Source organism: Sarcophilus harrisii, chromosome 6 (genome assembly GCF_902635505.1).
Source record: "Sarcophilus harrisii chromosome 6, mSarHar1.11, whole genome shotgun sequence".
Classification (NCBI taxonomy): domain Eukaryota; kingdom Metazoa; phylum Chordata; class Mammalia; order Dasyuromorphia; family Dasyuridae; genus Sarcophilus; species Sarcophilus harrisii.
This window is the reverse complement of record NC_045431.1, coordinates 189,045,520-189,065,534: the sequence shown is the minus strand read 5'-3', so window position 1 is coordinate 189,065,534 and position 20,015 is coordinate 189,045,520.

Genomic DNA, 20,015 nt, shown 5'->3' with positions numbered 1-20,015 from the left:
ACAGCAGGAGCTGATGGTCTGCATCTGCAGCTCAGAGGTCTGCAGCAGGGACAAATTAGACACAAAGAACAGGCAATTTCAGGACTCTACAAGGGCAACAACAAACTCTGAGTCCGGTAGAGACTTATGGAGTCTTTCATGAATGAAGGAATTCTAGGAAGTTCTTGCTTTCCCACTTGGGGTCTCTAAGCTTGAACCCACTTAGCAGTAGAGCTAGCTTAAATAGTTAGCTGGAGAGCTGGGTCTGGAGTTTGCAAGACCTGAGTCCAAATGCAGTTTTAAACACTCCCTCGCTGGGTGACTGGGAATAAATCTGTCTGCCTCAGTTTCCTAGTTTGTAAACCTGGAATAAAACAGCACCTATTTCCCAGGGCTGTTACAAGAATCAAATGAGATGATAATTATAAAGTATTTAGGTCAAAGCCTGACACATAGTAGTACTACATAAATGTGAGTCATTATTATTTCCCTAAGGAAATAATGTGTCTGTGGGAAAATGTGTCCCAGGATTTTGGGAGAACTATTCTTTGTACTAACTGTTCTTATTATAATACTTGAGTAAATACCCTGTTCCAAAAGCTAATTAACTGTGACTGCCTAATTGATGATCACTAGGAAGCATGTTGGATGGGACTTATGAGTGACAAAAGTAGAAACACCCATAGAATCCTGAGGGTAAGGAGGATAATTGCTCTCTGGGGATATGGGCCAACAATTCTAGAAGGAGTTGGGGAAATAACGCTGAAGGGAACATTACATAAATAAAATATCCAAAAATAAAAGTGTGATGTTATCTGCAGTTATATCCCACACCCAGGATCTCCCACTTCTACAAAGGAGCAGGGGCAAATATCAATTCATAAGTCTTCTTTGGGCTAAGCTCAGTCATTAATATTCCACAGTTTTAACTATTTTATTGTTTTTTGGTCAATGTCTTGTTCTTTTCCTACCCACAACTGTCATATGTTATAGCCATCCTGTTTCCCTCACTTTGAAAAGCTTCCATAGTTCTCTGTATTCATCATATTCATCGTTTCTTAGAGCACAGGAATAATTCCATTACAATCCATGTACTACAATTTTTTAACCATTCCCCAAAGCAATGGGCAGTTACTTTGTTTCTGATTCTTTGCTACCATAAAAAAAGTATTACTATAAATATTTGGTGCATATGGGGACTTTGTGTTACCAACCTTGTTGGGGATATGTATCTAGCAACAGAAACTGAGTCAAAGGGTAGGAATATTTTAATTCTTTTAACTGGCATGATTCCAGATTGTTTCCTGGAATGGTTGTAGGAATTCCCGGTTCCACCAACAGTGCATTAATGTGATATTAGATTATTTTCAACCTTACAGATAGCCAAAAGTTTCCCTGATAGCCAAAGTTTCCTTCTTTGGGGATTATCTCTCTTCTCTAATTTCCTTGTTTCTCAAGCCTCGAGAATATAGCTTTTGGTTAAGGTTGATTTATTTTGTTCTTTGGTTTCCTTTAACTATAATGTCTTCCCCTTTTAACTTTCACTTTCAGTTGTTAGGAGAATTGAGAATGTCTGATGTTCTTCTCTCTATTATGTCTATCATATAGAATATGTTCAGGCAGTCATGGCGTTTGAATTTTCTGCTGTGCCAGATATTGATATTATCTTATAATGTCTTTTGGCAGTTGTTCTTTTGATAATTATTGTCTTCAATAATTTTCTCAAGCTGCTTCGGGAGTTAGGTGGTGTAGTGGATAGAATCTAAGTCAAGAACTCATGAGCTGAAATCACTTCTCAAACATTTACTAGTTTATCTAACTCTGTACAGGTTATTTGACCTTCTCTATGCCTCGGTTTGTTTATCTATAAAGTGAGGGATTTGGACTTGATTCCTAAGGTCCCTTTCAGTTCTAAATCTGTAATCCTATGCTAGGATGGCATTTGGTGCCCAGTCTTAGGAATATTCCAACCTTCCTTCTATTGTCTTTGCCAAGCCAACTTTTATAGAATATACTATTGGGTTCAAAACCTGAAATGTTTTTATAGTTTGTTGAATAACAAGGAAGAATGCAATCATTCATGATGATTATAATAGATAATGAGTTTTTTCCCTTAATCACTCTGTGCTTTCCTTCTGACATTATCTCCAATTTATCCTGTATATCTCTTGTTTGTACATAATTGTTTGCATTTGTCTCTTCCACTTAGATTATGAGCTCCTTCAGGGCAGGGACAATTTTTGCCTTATTTTGTGTTCCCAGTAATTAGCACAGAGCCTGGCAACTAAGACGTATTTGTTGACTTGTTGACTTGTTTTGGTATAGTTAGTCTATTGATTCATGTTGTCAAATCAAAAAACAAAAACAAACTGGAATTCCATTCTTAGTGTATCTGTCTCCCTGAAGCAATGCCTTTGTTTTTGCCAGCAATTTCATTATTACTTTTTACATGTTCTTTAGCTTTTCCCTCTTCAGATTTAAATAATGCCTCAATATTTGCTCATTTCATTCAATCTGATCTGAGGAATAATATCACCTCTTAAGATTGCCCTACACTGATTTAGCAATAATTCACTATTGCATAATGCGGAGTTGTGAACATCATTGATAAAAAGTAACCCTTGTGGGGCAGCTAAGTGGGGCGATGGATAGAGCACCAGCCCTGAAGTCAGGAGGACCTGAGTTCAAATCTGGTCTCAAACACTTAATACTTCCTGGCTGTGTGACCCTGCACAAGTCACTTAACCTCAATTGCCTCAGAGGGGAAAAAAGTAACCCTTGTAAATTAATGGGGGGAAAAAATGCAAAGGAAGGTAGTCTAGCTGTACCAGACCTAAAACTATATTATAAAGCAGTGGAACTGGCTAAGAAATAGAATAGTGGATCTACTACTGGATCCACTCAGTGTAATAGGTTAGGTTTATAAGATATAATAGTCATGATGGTAGCAATCTAGTATTTGATAAACCCAAAGATTCCAGCTTCTAGAATAAGAATTCAGTATTTGACAAAAATTGCTGGGAAAACTGGAAAATAGTATGGCAGAAACTAGACACTGACCAACATCTAACCCCCTGAATCAAGGTAAGGTCAAAATGAGTTCATGATTTAGATATAAAAGGATGATAACTATAAGCAAATTAGGAAAACAAGGGATTTATCTACTAAATCTGTAGAAAAGGGTGGGATTTGTAGCCAAAGAACTAGAGAACATTATGAAATACAAAATGGATAATTTTGATTATATCAAATTTAAAAGTTTTTGTACAAACAAAACCAATGCAGCCAAGATTAGTAAGGAAGCAGAAATCTCGGGGGTCAGGGGGTCAGGGGAGAGAAGGGGGAGGGATTTTTACAATCAGTGTTTCAGAAAATAAAGGCCTAATTTCTAAAATATGTAGAGAATTTACTCAAATTTATAATAACCAACATAAATAAAATAACATAATAACATAATGGTCAAAGGATATAAACAGACAATTTTCAGATGAAGAAATCAAAGCCATTGTAAATCATATGAAAAAATGCTCTAAATCACTAGTGATTAGAGAAATACAAATTAAGACAACTCTGAGGTACCACTTCATACATCTCAAATTGTTTAAGATGACAGGAAAAGATAATGACAAATGTTGGAGGGGATATGGGAAAACGGGGACACTGATACGTAGTTAGTGAAGTTGTGAACTGATCTGACAATTCTGGAGAGCAATTTGGAACTATGTCTAAAGGGCTTTAAAACTGTGCATACCCTTTGATCCAGCAGTATTTCTATTGATCATGTATCCCAAAGAGATCATAAAAAGGGAAAGGGACCTACATGTGCAAAAATGTTTGTGGCAGCCCTTTTTGTGGTGGCAAGAAACTAGACACTGAGTGGATGCCCATCCGGGGAATGGCTGAATATGTTATGTTATATGAATGTTATGGAATATTATTATTGCGTCTGGGCTAGCTCTCTGGAGGATCTCTGGACGGGCCTTGGTCTTAAGTGGAGAAGTGATGAAAGCAGGAAAAATGAGGCTGATCAAGGATGGAGTCTGGAGTCTTTGAGTCTGACATCGAGCTGGACTCTCTCCTCTCCAGTGCTTTCAGCCCTTAAATACCTTAGTATGATTATATCACTACAGCACACTGAGCATGTGCCAATTGTAGAACCATTATATCACCATATCACATTAAGTATATTGGAACTAGAGAGATTATCTCATCAATCACAGTGAATAAACATCCTGCTGTAAGTATCCTTGCTTCAAGTAGAACACAGGTGGTGACGCCCTCTTTGACTTCTCAGGAAAAGGTGTAATGGGAAATGGAGAGCCAAAATAGATATTGTCAGAGGATTTCCTCTGGGCTAAAGGGTCTTATTTATCCGGAGTTCCCCCACTACCTGCGGCCCTTTTCAATTATTGTTCTGTTAAAAAACGATCAACAGGATGAATTCAGAGAAGCCTGGAGAGAGCGACACGAATTGATGCTGGGTGAAGTGAGTAGAAAAAAGAGAACATTTTACACAGTAAAACCAAAATTATATGATGATCAACTGTGATGGACTTGGCTCTTTTCAACAATGAGGTGATTCAAGGTAATTGCAATAGACTTGGGATAAAAAGTGCTATCCACATCCAAAGAAAGAATTATGGAGACTGAATATGGATCAAAGTCTAGTATTTTCATATTTTTGTTGTTTTTTTGCTTGTTTTTTTCCCTTTCTTGTATTTTTTTCTTTATGATCTGATTTTTAAAATTAATAGCCTTTTATTTTCAAAATATATGCAAGGATAGTTTTCAACATTCACCTTTGCAAAACCTTATGTTCCAAATTTATCTCTCTTCTCTCTCTTTTCTTTCCCCTAGACAGCAAGCAATACAATATAGGTTAAACATAACATGTGCAATTATTCTGAACAAATTTCCACATTCATCATGCTGCAGAAAAAGAATCAGATCAAAAAAAAAAAAAAGAGAGAGAAAATAAAAAAGCAAGCAAACAACAATAAAGAAGGTGAAAATACTATGTTTTCATCCACATTGGAGTCCCTACCATTGTCCTCTCTCTGGATGCAGATGGCTCGCTTCTTCATAAATCTATTGGAATTGGTCTGAATCACCTCATTGTTGAAAAGAGTCATGTCTTTCACAGTTGATCATCATCACATAATCTTGTTACTGTATACAGTGTTCTCTTGGTTCTACTCACTTCACTTAACATTAGTTTATGATCTGACTTTTTTGTTTGCAACATGACTAACATGGAAATATGTTTAGAAGAATTGCACATGTTTAATCTATATTGGATTGTTTGCTGTCTTGGGGAGGGGGAAGAGACAGAAGAGAGAGGAAAATTTGGAACATAAGATTTTGCAAAGGTGAATATTGAGAGCTATCTTTGCATGAAAAATAAAATACTGTTACCTTTGCTTTTCACCAGTAAGACCTGTTTCCAGTTTTGCAAAAATGTAGAGTTGGAAAATAATAAAAATATCCCATCTCCAGGTCATTTCCCCTGTACTGATGGTTTGCCTGCCTTGTCAGCATCATCTATCTTGAAGTATGTGTGTGTGTTGGGGGGGAGAGGCAGCAATTGATAATTCTGGTTTGTTCTTTATAATTTATGATACAAAATCTTTGCACTCCAATCTTTGCTTACATCTGTCCCTTCCACAATCTGTTGTTTCTCAGCACGGGATGGCTTGATATTGGGGTAAATTTTAAGATGTAGAGATCATAACATAGATTTAGATGATCCTACTTTTTGCGCATGGGGGGAATGACATCAAGACCAGTGCATGAGGAACATTATCTCAAGAACCATGTGAAGGAATAAGCTTTTGTGTCTTCCGGAGGCAGTGAGAGGACTGGGACTTATCTCAGCCCAAACTAGGAAGGAATGTAAAGGTCATTGTCCTAACCCATTCTTTTTTTTTTTTTTAACAGAAGAGGAAATTCAAATCTGGTGAAGTGACTTGTCCAAGAACCAGTGGCTAATTAACTGCATAACCAGACCAGGAACCAGGATTTCCAGATTCCTAGTCCAATGTTCCTTCCCCAACACCCTACTGCTTTCTATGTCATTAAATCTCTGTATTAACTTGGGCAAGTCACTCTTTTTTTCCTCCAAACCAATATTGCCCTGGAAAAACCCAACACACGTATTAGCCATATCCCTCGCCTAGGAATTCCTTATCTTCATAAGGCAGTGGGAAGATATTTGAATTAGAAGTCAGAAGACCTGTTCTAGTTTTTTCTCAGTCCCAGACAGAGTGACTCTATGACTTGAAGCAAGTTACAAAATTCCAGGTTTATCATCTGGAAAACAAAGGTAATATTCCCTATCCTGTGACCCATATACAAAAGTAAAGCAGTATTATAATTCACTGTTATTAGTTATATGTCCTATTGTTAGAAAGCAGGATGTTGACTTGGAAGGAGCGCTGATCTTGCATTCAAAAAGACCTTGATTCTGGTGATATCTGGCAAGCCACTTAACCTGACATTCAAAGGCGTTTATAACCTAGTCCCCTCCCACCTTACCAGTTTTCTTACACCTTACTCCCCAAGTACTCTGGTGACTGGCCTCCTGGCTGTTTTGCCAACAGAACGCTTTATCTCCTAGCTTTGGGCATTTTCTCAAGCTGTCTCCCATGCCTGGAATATTCTCCCTCCTAGGCTTCATTTAAGTCCCAACTCAAATCTCATTTTTTACAGGAAACCTACCCTAACCTCTTAATTCCAGTGTTTCCGTCTCCTAATTATTTCTTCTTTAAACTGCACAGAGCTTGCTTCCTAAGTTATTTGTTTGCAGGCTGGCTCCCTCATTAGATGGGGAGGACAGAAACTGTTTTTTGCCTCTCTGTGTCCCCAGAGATTAGCACAGTGCTTGGAAGGTACATAGTAGACTTTTAATAAGTGTTTATTATATATTCTAACATATTTAACATGTATTGGAGGAGGGAGTGGAGGGAAGGAGGGGAAAATTTGGAACAGGTTTTGCAAAGGTCAATGCTAAAAAAAAAAGTACCCATGCATGTGTTTTGTAAATGAAAAGCTTTAATAAAAAAATAAATGTTTATTGAATTGAATTGAACCTATTTCTGAATCTGTGAAAAAGGGGAATAGTATTTGCACTATCGCTTTGGGATTTGTTTTCTGAGGGAAGCCTCCAAAGACTATAAGATGTTATAGAATTGTCAGGGGAGCTTTGATTTCACTGGCAAAGAACCCCCAGGTAAGGAAGGTTCCTCTCACTTTACCAGCCTTCTTTTCCCCTGCCATTGATAGTCTGAAATGTGAAATGACTTGCCCAGAGTCACACAGCCAGGATATATCAGCATATGGTGTACCAGAACCCCACAATAGTAGAATTGTTGGGACTGTTGGGAGCTCTAGTTACCACCCAAAATTCTCTTTAAGCAAATCTTAGAGTCTTCACATTCACTTTGAGCCAATCAGGGTCCAATAATGATCAAGTTGGGCTAGGCTTGGAGCTACTGTTGGCCAATCAATGAGAGCCAGAGCGATTATGGGTTTAAGAGCCTTCCCCATCCAGATTGAAGTGTGTGCTATGAGGGGTGTATATAGTGTCAAGGAGGTATGAGATATGGGGGGGTGCTGGACATGTGGAGATGATGTTTTATGTGGGGGGTGAGGGATGTAAGGGGATTGGGGGAGTAAGGAGTAAATATGTGCATTCTTGTAAATGAAGAGGGGGATGTTTCAATTAGGGTGCTTCACCTGACCCTGAGTAAGTCACTTACCCCCAATTGCCTCAGCAAAAAAATAAAATAAAATAAAAATAAGGATGCTTCCATTCACCCTAGATTCTGTTCTTCTTTCCCCTTCCACACATGATCAAACTGGGTAGCCAGGGAGATAGTAAAAGGAGCAAAGAAAACCAGGCCGCCTTAGCTCCAGTGACCATCCTTGGTTTGAATGTGTCTGCCTGGGACAGGCAGCCAGGGTTCCACAGACTCAGCCTTTCCACAGCTCCACTTCCTGTTGGGTTCCCACTTTGCATCCCATAAAACAAAGGGACCCTTGCATTGAGCGAATGATTGTGGTAATAGAGCTGGAAAAGGTCATTTGACTCTTCCCCGGATAGGGCCATCACCACAGACCAGCACACGGTCTCAACCAAGAAGCTCCCTACCCTTATGGAGTAACAACTCTGGGTTCCCAGGTCATGGCACTCAAAAGTCATTTTTATGTTTGGGGTGTGTGTATATGTAGAAGTTCCATGGTGCTATTGCCAAGGACAAGTCCATTCTATTTCACAAAAATTTATCTGCCAGTTTTGGCAGACTGGTGAAGCCCTGGATCCTTTTAGAATATGGTTTTAAATGTATAAAATTAAATTCATAGACTAGCCAAAGAAACCAACGATAAAGAGCTATCACAATATTTTAAAAAGATAAATTCTTGTACTCCAAGTTAAGTTCCTCTGAATTGTAGGCACAAAACAGCTTTAGGAATGACTTCTTTTTGGTTTTTGTTTTTAATTTCAATCGTATTTTCAACATTATTTTTCCAATTATATGTGAAAATAGTTTTCAACATTTATTTTTCTTTTTTCCATCTTTTTTAGTATTATTAAAACTTTTTATTTTCAAAACATATGCACGAATACTTTTTCAGCATTGATTCTTACATAGCTTTGTGTTCCAAATTTTCCCCTCCTGCCCCCATCTCTTCCCCTAGATGTCAAGTAATCCAATATATGTTATGAATGTTAAAATGTATGTTAAATCCAATATGTGTAAAAATATTTGTACAATTATCTTGCTGCACAAGAAAGATCAAATCAAAAAGAAAACAAAATGAATAAGAAAACAAAATGCAAATGAACAACAAAAAGAGTGGGAATATTATCAATATTTATTTTTCTAAGATTTTGAGTTCCAAATTTTCTCTCTCTCTCTCTCTCTCTCTCTCTCTCTCTCTCTGTCTCTCTCTCTCTCTCTCTCTCTTACCTTTTCCCTTCTCAAGACAGGGATATAGGTTACACATGCACAATCATTGGAAACGTTTCCATATTAGTCATGATGTCAAAGAAAAATCAGTACAAAAGGGGAAAAAACATGAAAAAGGAAGAAAAAAACACAAAAAGGTGAAAATCCTTTGTATGATCCACATTCAGTCTCCATAGTTTCCTCTCTGGATGCAGATGGCATTTTCCATCCCGAGTCTATTCAAATTGTCTTGGATTACCACATACTTGAGAAAAGTCAAGTCCATCATAGTTGATCATCATAATCTTGTTATTATTATGTCCAATGTTCTCCTGGTTCTGCTCACTTCACTCAACATCAGTTCATGTAAGTTTTTTCTGAAATCAGCCTGCTCATCATTTCGTATGAATAATATTATTCCATTACATTCATATATCATATCTTATTCAGCCATTCCCCAGCTGATGGGTATCCAATCAATTTCCAGTTCCTCACCATTACAAAAAGGGCTGCTACAAACATTTTTGTATATGTGGGTTCTTTTCCCTTTTTTATGGTTTCTTTGGCATACAGACCCAGTAGTGAGACTACTGGATCAAAGGTTATATACAGTTTTATATTCTTTCGGGCATAGTCATTAGGATTGATTTCTAATGAAATCCTAATATTAGCATTGTCCCCTTTCGAGACCTTATAGACTTGGAGCAATTTACTGATTCTTATTCATTCTCTCTATATAGCAACTCTGTGAATTAGCTAAGTCTGATATTACATCCATTTTTCAGATGAGAAAACTGAGACTTGGGAAGACAAAGGGACTTGTCATATAAGCCTGTCATAGAGCTTAGATTCAAACTGAAATATTCTCATGCTAAGACCAGGGTCCTTCAGGGTTCATGTCACTATATCACACTGTTTCTCTGTGCAGTCCCTTTGTAAGGCATGGGGTTACATCCCTATCTCCATAATTGCAAGGTGTTAAGTATAACAATGGTCAAATTTATTATACAAAAAAAGATATTTTCAAGCCTTATGGTCCCTTTATAAGGCATGAATCTCTTTGATTGGGACAAAAAGGAATTAGTTGTACAGAATGATTGGCAGACAATGTCACTGAGGGTTTAAAATAACTGGAGGAATTTTAAAAGTTCACTTTGAGAATTGGTGCTAGAAAAGGGTTGGGGAATGAAAGAGTTCTTTCTTTCCTTCCTACCACTATCAGTCAGTCATATCATCATGAGAGAGACTAGATCTATAGGAATTGTGCATTCAACTGAGAACAGAGAGATAAACAAGATAGACATGAATATGGAGAAACTGAAAAGGAAACAGCTTCAAGAAATGTGTCCCTTAAGAAAGAGAAGAACATTATCTTTCTATCATGAAAAGAACAGACCCTGAGAACTCAATTGAGTGATCCACCCAACATCCACCCAAAGAAAACAAAATGAGTAAGAAAAGAGAAGAAAACTCTGCAACATTGAGGGAAGCATCATGACAAACAAAATGAATTTCCAGTATCAGGAGTTGTGAGCTCTGAATTACTCTTTGCCATGTATGAAATCCAAATGTGACAGTACACTCTTAAATTGGAGTCTTGTTTTGTCCATGGTGATGTGTATTTGTGGGAAAGTTCAATCTATAGGGGAAATGTTTGGGGCCAGCTATTTTGTACCTGCTTAGTAAATATCTTTGCTAAAGCTAATTAAAGCACCTGGCTGATTTTGTGTGTGTGTGTGTGTGTGTGTGTGTGTGTGTGTGTGTGTGTATTACATTCTTTTTTTATTATTATATTATAGCTTTTTATTTACAAAATATATGCATGGGTAATTTTTCAGCATTGACAATTGCAAAACCTTTTGTTCCAATTTTTCCTCTCCTTCCTCCCACCCCCTTCCCCAGATGGCAGGTTGACCAATACATGTTAAATATGTTAAAGTATAAGTTAAATACTATATATATACATATATATATATATATACATGTCGAAACAGTTATTTTGCTGTACAAAAAGAATCGGACTTTGAAACAGTGCACAATTAATCTGTGAAGGAAATCAAAAATGCAGGTGGACAAAAATGGAGGGATTGGGAATTCTATGTAGTGGTTCATAGTCATCTCCCAGAGTTCTTTCCCTGAGTGTAGCTGGTTCAATTCATCACTCTGGCTGATTGTTAATGGAAGTTCACCAGTGGGGCCTTAAGAGGTACAGTAACTGCCCATTGAGTTACTCTGAAAACCAAAGGATTGGACACCCAATCCACAGCTTGGGTACAAAGTACGAACAAGTACAAACTAGGTACAAACAATTACACCAGAATGTCTTAAATCCTAATCATAATTCCTGGGAGGATTTAAGTGGACAAAAACATGGGAAGAAGATAACTCTAGTAGATGTATCAGAGTCCCCTTTAAAGGCAGTTTGGTGCAGTAGATTATAATTTAGAGGACCTGGATTCAAATCTTGATGCTGTCACCCCCTGGGCACCTAACCTGTGTGTTTCTCAGTTTTTTCCTCTATCAGATTGAAGAGAAAATGGAATCAGATGATTTCTAAGATCCCTTCCAATTCAATGACCCTGTGACTGAAATTCTGAGAAGCATTCTGACATCAGTGTAAGCAGAACTAGCCTTAACTAGATATGAACATTGAGTCCTGATGTCAAAGGACTTTAGCACAGACACATAAACAAGTCAGCTGAATGATATACAGAATTTTCAGGGCCACTGAATTGTACAGCTAAAGAAGCAAAACAAACTTCTGGAATCAAGGCCCATAAATCTTCCTAATCACATCGGCTTCCTGATTCCTGTGGGAGGAGGAGGGATGCCCCAAGAGGAGAGAGCCTGCATCTGTTGTTGAAGAAAGGTGAAATTATAGCCTTTATTTTCTGGGGAAACTGGGGCTAAGCTATAAAGCATCACATTAGGACATCAGAGAAAACTTGTTAAAATGTGTTTGATTTTTGAAGGTGCTGAACTATGACTAAAATCAGGGTAGTCTGGCAGCAAACTGGGACACCAACAAGCTTTGGGGCTATTGCCTCCCTCGGCTTCCTTTAAGCTATGGATGATGTTTGTAATATATACATGAGTGCCCATGGAAGACAGATACGTCCGTGATACATTGCTGATAATACTCTTCCATTGTGTGCAATATATGAAAATGTAGCATCATTTATTGTCATATATTATAACAATAGCTCCCACTCTAAGGTCTAAAGAAAGAGTTTCTACATTCCTGTGAGCTAGCAAAAATGAAAACAACCTTGAGCTTAAAGTCAGATCAGGGTTCAAATCTCACCTCTGAAATCCCTCAAGTGACAGTCGACAAGTCATTTAGTTTCTCTGAAACACAGTTTCCCCATCTGTCAAATGAGGGAGTTGGAGCAGTTGACCTCAAAGGGATCTCCCAACTCTAAATCTATGATCCTCTGAAAGAATAAGAAGTTAATTAAATGATGGCCAGTTTATTCCTGCTAAGGAATCATGTCAGCTCCATTCTCTCCTGTGAAATTTTCCTCAACCATCCCACTCACAGTGACTGCTGCTTCTTCAGAAATCTTACATCATTTACTATGGAGGAGCATTCATTTGGCAAGAGTTTTTTGTACATGTACCTCCTTACTTTGTATTTGGTAATCAGATTCTAAAAACGCAATTGATGCTATCATTGTATCTTTGAATGAATCTTGTAGTAGTTTAATATAGGTACTAGAGAACCTTGGAAGAAAGTGTCTAAGGTAGCATTTTGCTCTACATGGAACAATTCTTAATCTGGAGCAAGTGAACTTGCGTTTAAAAATAAGTTTTGAAAATTGCATTTCCATCAAATTGGTTGTCTTTGTACAAAAATACAAAGACAAGCAATTATGTGAAAATGCAGTTTTTGAAACTTTTTAATTTTTATCTATTTTGTTTTATGCATTAAAAATATTATTCTGAGAAAACAACTTTTTTGAGAATAATAATTTTAAATACATAAAACAAAATACATAGGAACACTAGGTCAGTATCCAAAAGAGATCATGAAAGAGGATAAAGAACTCATGTGTGCAAAAATGTATTTAGTAGTGCTTTTTGTGGTGTCAAGGAATTGGAAATTGAGTGGATGCCCATTAATTGGGGGATGGCTGAATAAGTTGTGATATATATGAATGTAATGGAATAGAATGTAATAGAATAAAATATTCTATAAGAAATGATGAGCAGGCTGATTTCAGAAAAGCCTAGAAAGATTTACATGAACTAATGCTAAGTATAGTGAGCAGAACCATTATACATAATAGTAAGATTATGTGATAATCAATTATGATAAAATTAGATCTTCTCTGTATCCAGATCTCTGATCCAAGATAACTCCAATAGATTTTGGATAGAAACTGCCATCTGCATCCAGAGAGAGAACTATGGAGATTGAAGGCAGATCAAAGCATACTAAATGCATCTTCCCCTCCCTGCTTTGGTTCTGACTTTTCTTTCACATCATAACTAATATGGAAATATGCTAAAAATGATTGTACATATATAACCTATATCAGACTGCTTGTTGTCTTGGGGAAGTGAGAGAAAAGGGAAAGAGAGAGAGAAAAATTGAGAGCTTGAAATCTTATAAAAGTGAATGTTGAAAACTATTCTTTACATGCAATTGGAAAAATAAATTACTCTTAAATAAAAAAAAGAAAAAAGGAAAGAAGGAAGGAAGGAAGAAAAGGGAAGGGGAAAGAAAGAAAGAAAGAAAGAAAGAAAGAAAGAAAGAAAGAAAGAAAGAAAGAAAGAAAGAAAGAAAGAAAGAAAGAAAGAAAGAAAGGAAGAAAGGAAAGGAAGGAAGAAAAAAAAAGAAAGAAAGAAAGAAAGAAAAGAAAAGAAAGAAAAAGCAAGTTTCACTTTCCCTCTTAGCAAATCCCCGTCACTCCTAGGTTCTATGACCCCCTTTCAAGATGACACTGAACTATTAATGGACTATCCTAACTGCATTATTCTTTAGCTGCAGGCCTCACAAGAAGCTTATCAAGAAAATAGTGCCAGCATTATTATTCCCATTAGAGAAGGTTTCACGTGATCGCACAGCTTGCCAGTGTTGGAAATGGGATTTAGTATTGAGAGAATCCCAACTCTTGGTGTTTCTCCTCTGAAATGGTTAGCAGAGATGGAGAGAGAAGTAATCTACTCTAGAAATCAATACTATATCATGGTTAATTATTTGCAAACAGTTACGACATTTGTATAACTCTGGGGCCTCCAGTCCTTCCCTCCTGCATTTTCTCAAGAGGAACACACTCCCCTTATTTGCCATTATTTTCCTTTTACTACTTCCAGAGCAGGGAGGGAGCTTTCCAAAGTCCTGAGGCAGATTCTTCTGTGCCCATTTACCAGGACCACCATGGGGGTGATCCTTCCCAGCAAAGATCCCTGGGGCAGCCAGTATTTGAGAGATTTCCCTGGAGTTATCAAAGCAATCAGTGCTCATCTTCCACCTGCTCTTTCAGAGACCGGGCTGGGAAGGTCCACAACCCTTTGAAATAATCTGGGTAAACCCAAGATAACATGATAACCATAGGTCTTTTATTAAATACTTTGAATATTATGGAGGAAAAACAGGCCCCTCCATCTTCTCTCTCCCTTTCTCTTCCCTCCCAACCCCCTCCAAGCAAACAATCCATCTTCCCACTCCTTGAATGTACTTTCTGAGAAGAATCTGGCATAAGAAAGGCCAGATGTTGGCACTTAGTCCACTTTTTATGTGGAGATGAGGAAGTCTGAGTGGACTGGTAACAATGGAGGGAGCTTAGCCACAATCTGCTAGCCAAAGAACTGTTTAAGTTGTAGTTTTGGTAGGTAACAATGACAAGTGGTTCTTTTTCTAAAAAAAAGTCTTTTCTAGTCCAGAACAATCATAGACTGTTGGACCTCCTGGAAAGGTGATGCAGCAGAATCTGCTGCAGCAGCAGTAGTAGTAACAGGAGGAGAAGGAGGAAGAGGAGGAAGAGGACGAGCAGGAAGAGGAGGAGGAGGAGGAGGAGGAGCAAAAGCAGCATTAGTAATAGTACAGCAGCAGTAGTAGCAGTAATAGTAGTAGTAACAGTGGTAGTAATAATAATAGCAGCAGCAGTAGTAGTGATGACAGAATTCTGTCATCCCCGGGCCTCAGTTTCCTTATCTGTAGTAGGAAAAGATTGGATTTGATGACTTTAAAGTCCCATTCAAATATGATCCTGTGATCTTGCAAATTCTGAGATGGCGAGACTCAGAGAGTCTAAGATTGAGAGACCTTGATTGCATTATCAGGGAAGCCTTTATTAAATTAGCATCTTCTGGGTCATGGGATTTATACTGACCATTAGAGATTCAAGCCAGTCTGACTAAGGCTGGATGGAAATGCCAGGAGAAAACTGTATCCTACTCACATCTGCACACCGACTCTCTTCTCTTTGGAAAATATTTTGACAAGCATTTGTTATCTCTCCCTGACGCTGCCTCCCTCAACTTGAACAATAAGAAGAAAAAACCCTCATAATAAATATGCATATTCCATATTGGCCACATGCAAAAATGTGTGTCTTGTTCTGCATTTTAAGTTCCGTGCTCCTCCAGCAGAAGGTAGGAGTCATGTTTCATCTTTGCATGGCTCTTAGTCTAAAGCCTTTGCAGATTTTGGTTCTTTTTCTCTGTACGTTTGTTATATAACAAGTTATAGAACTTGTTCTCCTAGCTCTATTCACTAAGCTTTGCATCAGTTCATAGAGATCTCCCCAGTTTCCTATGAAATACATGCTAACTTAGGTAAGAGAGACAGAGAGAGAGACACACACAGAGAGAGACAGAGAGAGAGAGACAGAGAGACAGAGACAGAGAGACAAAGAGACAGAGAGAGAGAGAGACAGAGAGACAGAGAGAGAGAGAGATACAAATAGACAACAGATAGTGAGATAATGATAGAGAGAGGTGGGGAGGGAAGAGAAATAAAGAGACAGACCTAGATAGATATAGAAGCAGGCAAAGTACAGATAGATGGAGACAGACAAATAGGTAGATAGAAAGATAATAGTAGGAAAAAAAAGATGAGAAAGAGAGGTAAATAGTCAAACATAGATATAGATAGATCAGGAGACCAAAAAAAAAAAAAGAAAGAAAAGAAAAGAAAAGAAAAAAGAAAAAGAACAATCATACAAACATATAGAGTCAAATAGTGATTAAGAGAAATAGAAGACAGACAGACAGATCTAGATAGATGTTGACAGAATAGACAAATACATATTGATGAGACAGATGAATAGGTAGATAATTACAGATAGAAATAAAAAATAGAGGCAAATACACAGAGACACAGACAGATGTAGACAGGGAGAGAAAAGATAAATAGATCATATAGATCATACATACATTTTATCAGGGTGAGGAAAGACAAAACAGAAAGGGGAACAGGAAAAGGTACCCCTGCACAGACAAGGCTGCTGAGGAAGCAGAGTACAGAAGAAATGCATTCAATTCAGCAAGTCCTATCCAAGTTCTTCTTATATTGGTCTTCATGACCCTTTCCTAGGTTTATCTCTCTCTGTCTCTGTCTCTTTCTCTCTCTCCCTCCTTCTTTCTCTCCCTTTCTCTCTTTTCTCTTCATCTTCTCTCTCTCTATCTCTGTCTCTTTCTGTCTCTGTGTCTCTTTCTGTCTCTGTCTCTCTGTCTCTGTCTCTATCTCTGTCTCTCTCTCCCCATCCTCCTCTCTGTGTCTGGGGTGGGGTGTTAGAGTGCCAAGGGCCCAAGATGGGATAAGGGGCAATAAGTGCATATCAGAGTTCACAGGATGAGAGACTGGGATGGACTCTCGTAGGCGGAAAGAATCCTCATAAAAGAGCCTCCTATCTCCTTGATTGCCATGTCTGAGGGGGTGGGAAGAAGGAATGTTGGGATGTACAGACTCACACACAGTTTGCGCAGCCCTTTGATTGTGGGGCTGGGACAGGACACAAAAAGGACTCACTTCTCTTCTCCAGTTTACAAAGGGCAAGAAGCCCATTCTGACACTTTTAGTGGAGACCCAGGATTGAACCTTTTGCTCCCGATGGGCTGGGGGCTCGCCTTCTCTTTAGTCTGTGGCCAGTGACCAGAGCCAGATGTAGGAATGTAGTCGTAACAGGGCCCCAGAAATAGTTGTGGGGCTCATCAAAACGTCTGTGTCGGTCATTGTGCTGGGAATGACCTTCCAACTGGAGCCCAGGGGTCCCCCATGGGGCTGCTTCCCCAAATGCCCCAACAAGAGAAAGGCCCCAGGGGTAACCTCACTAGTGCCTCTCTGAGACCACACAGGTCCTGTGCTAATCTCATTGTTGCTCAGGAGACAAAAGGTGAACCGCCCTCTAAGAGTTCACAGTGTAATAATCACAGCTGGACAGATGGACAGGCCCATAGAGAAGCCAGCCACTCCTTTCAAGGATAAGAGGAAAGACTACGGCGATGAAGTGGAACAAAGTGAGAATACCGAATGACGTGTCAGACTTTGCAGGTTGTAAAGCCAGTTCCACCACTAAATTGTTGCATGATTTTAAGGTCCCATCCCCAAACTAGGCCTCAGTTTGCCCTATTGTAGAATAAAGGGATTAGGCCCCTTCCTACTCTAAATGGTGGGCAGTCTAGACTTTTAAAATCTTTTAAAAGGTAGAAGGAACACATCTGTTGACAGTTAGTTAAATAGATGATAGAGAGAAAGAAAGAAAGAAAGAAAGAAAGAAAGAAAGAAAGAAAGAAAGAAAGAAAGAAAGAAAAGAAAAGAAAGAAGGAAAAGGAAGGAAGGAAGGAAGAAAGAGAAAGCAAGCAAGCAAGAAAGAAAGTAAGAAAGAAAGATAGAGAAATAAATGATAGGTAGATAGATGATAGATATAGATAGGGAGATTATAGATAGATGATAGACAGAAAAGTCTAAATCTGATTGATTTCCTTTGTAATTCTGTGTTTTGTTTTGTACATTTAACAACCTGATCCTGAGGAGTCCAGAGCCTTCCCTCAGAGGGTGGCAGGACATAGCACTCTAGCTGGAGGGACTATCTCCTCAGACCCAGGCCGGACTGTGGCCTCCGGAGTGCCAGGGAACGGCAAGATTCCGTGGTTCCAGGACTGCAGGGATGTAAGTCATTTGGGGGGAGCCTTCACCCCCAGTTTCGGGGGCTGACTGTACTCCCTTTCCAGGGGAGGCCATTGGCACAAGCCCATCCTCGGAGCACAGTTAATTCCCGAACAAAAATGAACGCCAGCCCTTTAGTGAGGGACTTTAATGGTTTGTTTACCTGGCACTGGAAGAGATATTTAGCAAGAACTGGGGAAAGCTTTAATCTGTTGCCTCCAAGCTCCTGTTCTTGGCCAGATGGCCTTAAGCTCCCGGCCTACGCAGCCAAGGTCCTGTGCCGGCACCGTTTCCATCAGGGCGGTGCTTGGGAAAGTTTTCCTGCATTCGGTTACAGGTTACAACTAGCACAACTTCCCCCACCCCCAGCCCAGAACATCCGTTCTTCAAACAACAGATGGGAAGAGAGGCCTGATGTGAAAGCAGGCCGCACCCACGGGCTGTGACAGCCTCCCCTCCCTCCCCTCCTTCCCCCCTTCTCTCCCAGACCCAGGGCCTGGGCTGCAGGTGGGCTTCCCAGAAGGCACCTGACCAGGGCATGGGCGGCCACTCGGGAGCAGGGGGCAGAACTGCGGAGATTTGCAGGAGAAGTAGATCTATTAAATAAACCACAGGGTACACAGGCAAAGGCCCTAGACCCAGGAAATCTGTTTTTTGTCTTTTATTTATTCAGTGAGGGGAGGCGAGTAGAAAGGAGAGAGAAATAAAAGATTGTTCTAATATTTTCCAAGTTCTTCTCTCCCACTACGGCTTCCCTTACTTCTGGACCGAACCTTTTCCCCATGAATTGCCACTTTTAAGTATCCATTAAATACTATCCTAGAAAGATTCTCAGCCACCTACATTTCTACTGAACCTTGTTCAGTCATTTTTCAGTCTGAGTCTTCGTGATCCCATTGGGGTTTTCTTGGCAGAGATACTAGAGTGGATTGTCATTTCCTTTTCTAGCTCATTTTTACAGATGAGGAAACTGAGGCAAACAGGGTTAAGTGACTTGCCCAAAATCACACAGTAGTAAGTGTCTGAGGGTCTTTCTTGCTGCAGGCTCAGCTCTCTACTGACTGTACCACCTAACTCCCCTTTTCCTGGATAACTCTCATTTGATTCCTTTGCGAGAGTTCCTGAACGTCAGTGGAGAAAGCAATGAAATTTATTTGATTTCATCCCTTACAAATTCTTGGTAATGTTCTTTGCTTCCAGCTTGAAGGTCCTAGTCTACTTTTTCTGATTCCTTTTCTTATTGCCCACAACAATCACTGCAAACATTTCCTTCTCCCTTCCAACCCTACACAAATGAAATGAGGGTAGCCTCCTATCGCAAGGAAAAGATGAGCACCCTCAATTTCCCTTCTCCAGGTTTCATCACTTCTCATATTCCACTTTCCTTCATAATCCATTTTTCCTTCTATCCTTTGGGCATGGGAAGAGGTATTCCATCTTAGTCTACATGTACATCAAGTTGTCTATAGCCTGTGTCTCTCCTTTCTCACAATGCAAGATTTGTCTTTCACTCCCCCCATTCTCAACTCTCCCCTCTGAAGCTGCTTTCACAAAGGTCTGAAAATCCAAAAGCCCTTTTCCCCCTTTTTGTTGTCATCCTCCTTGACCACCTTTGCTGCTTTTAACAGTACTGGCCAACGCCTCCCTCCTTTTGGGAACTCTTGGCTATCTTGGCTCCCATCTTTCTAAAAATCTCTACCTCCTTCATTAGCATCTAATTCTAAACCTAAAGGGTGATGCAAAAAGGGTGTTCCCCAGAAATCAGAACTTGGTCCTCTTCTCTATTGCCTGCATTTTATTCTTTGGGAATGACACTCAAAAGATTCATAAAATTCAAAGCATCTAATTCTATACCCAAAGGGTGATGCAAAAAGGGTGTTTCCCAGAAGTCAGAATTTGGTCTTCTCTATTACCTGCATTTTATTCTTTTGGGAATGACATTCATAAGGTTATGGGATTTTAGAGGCCATCTG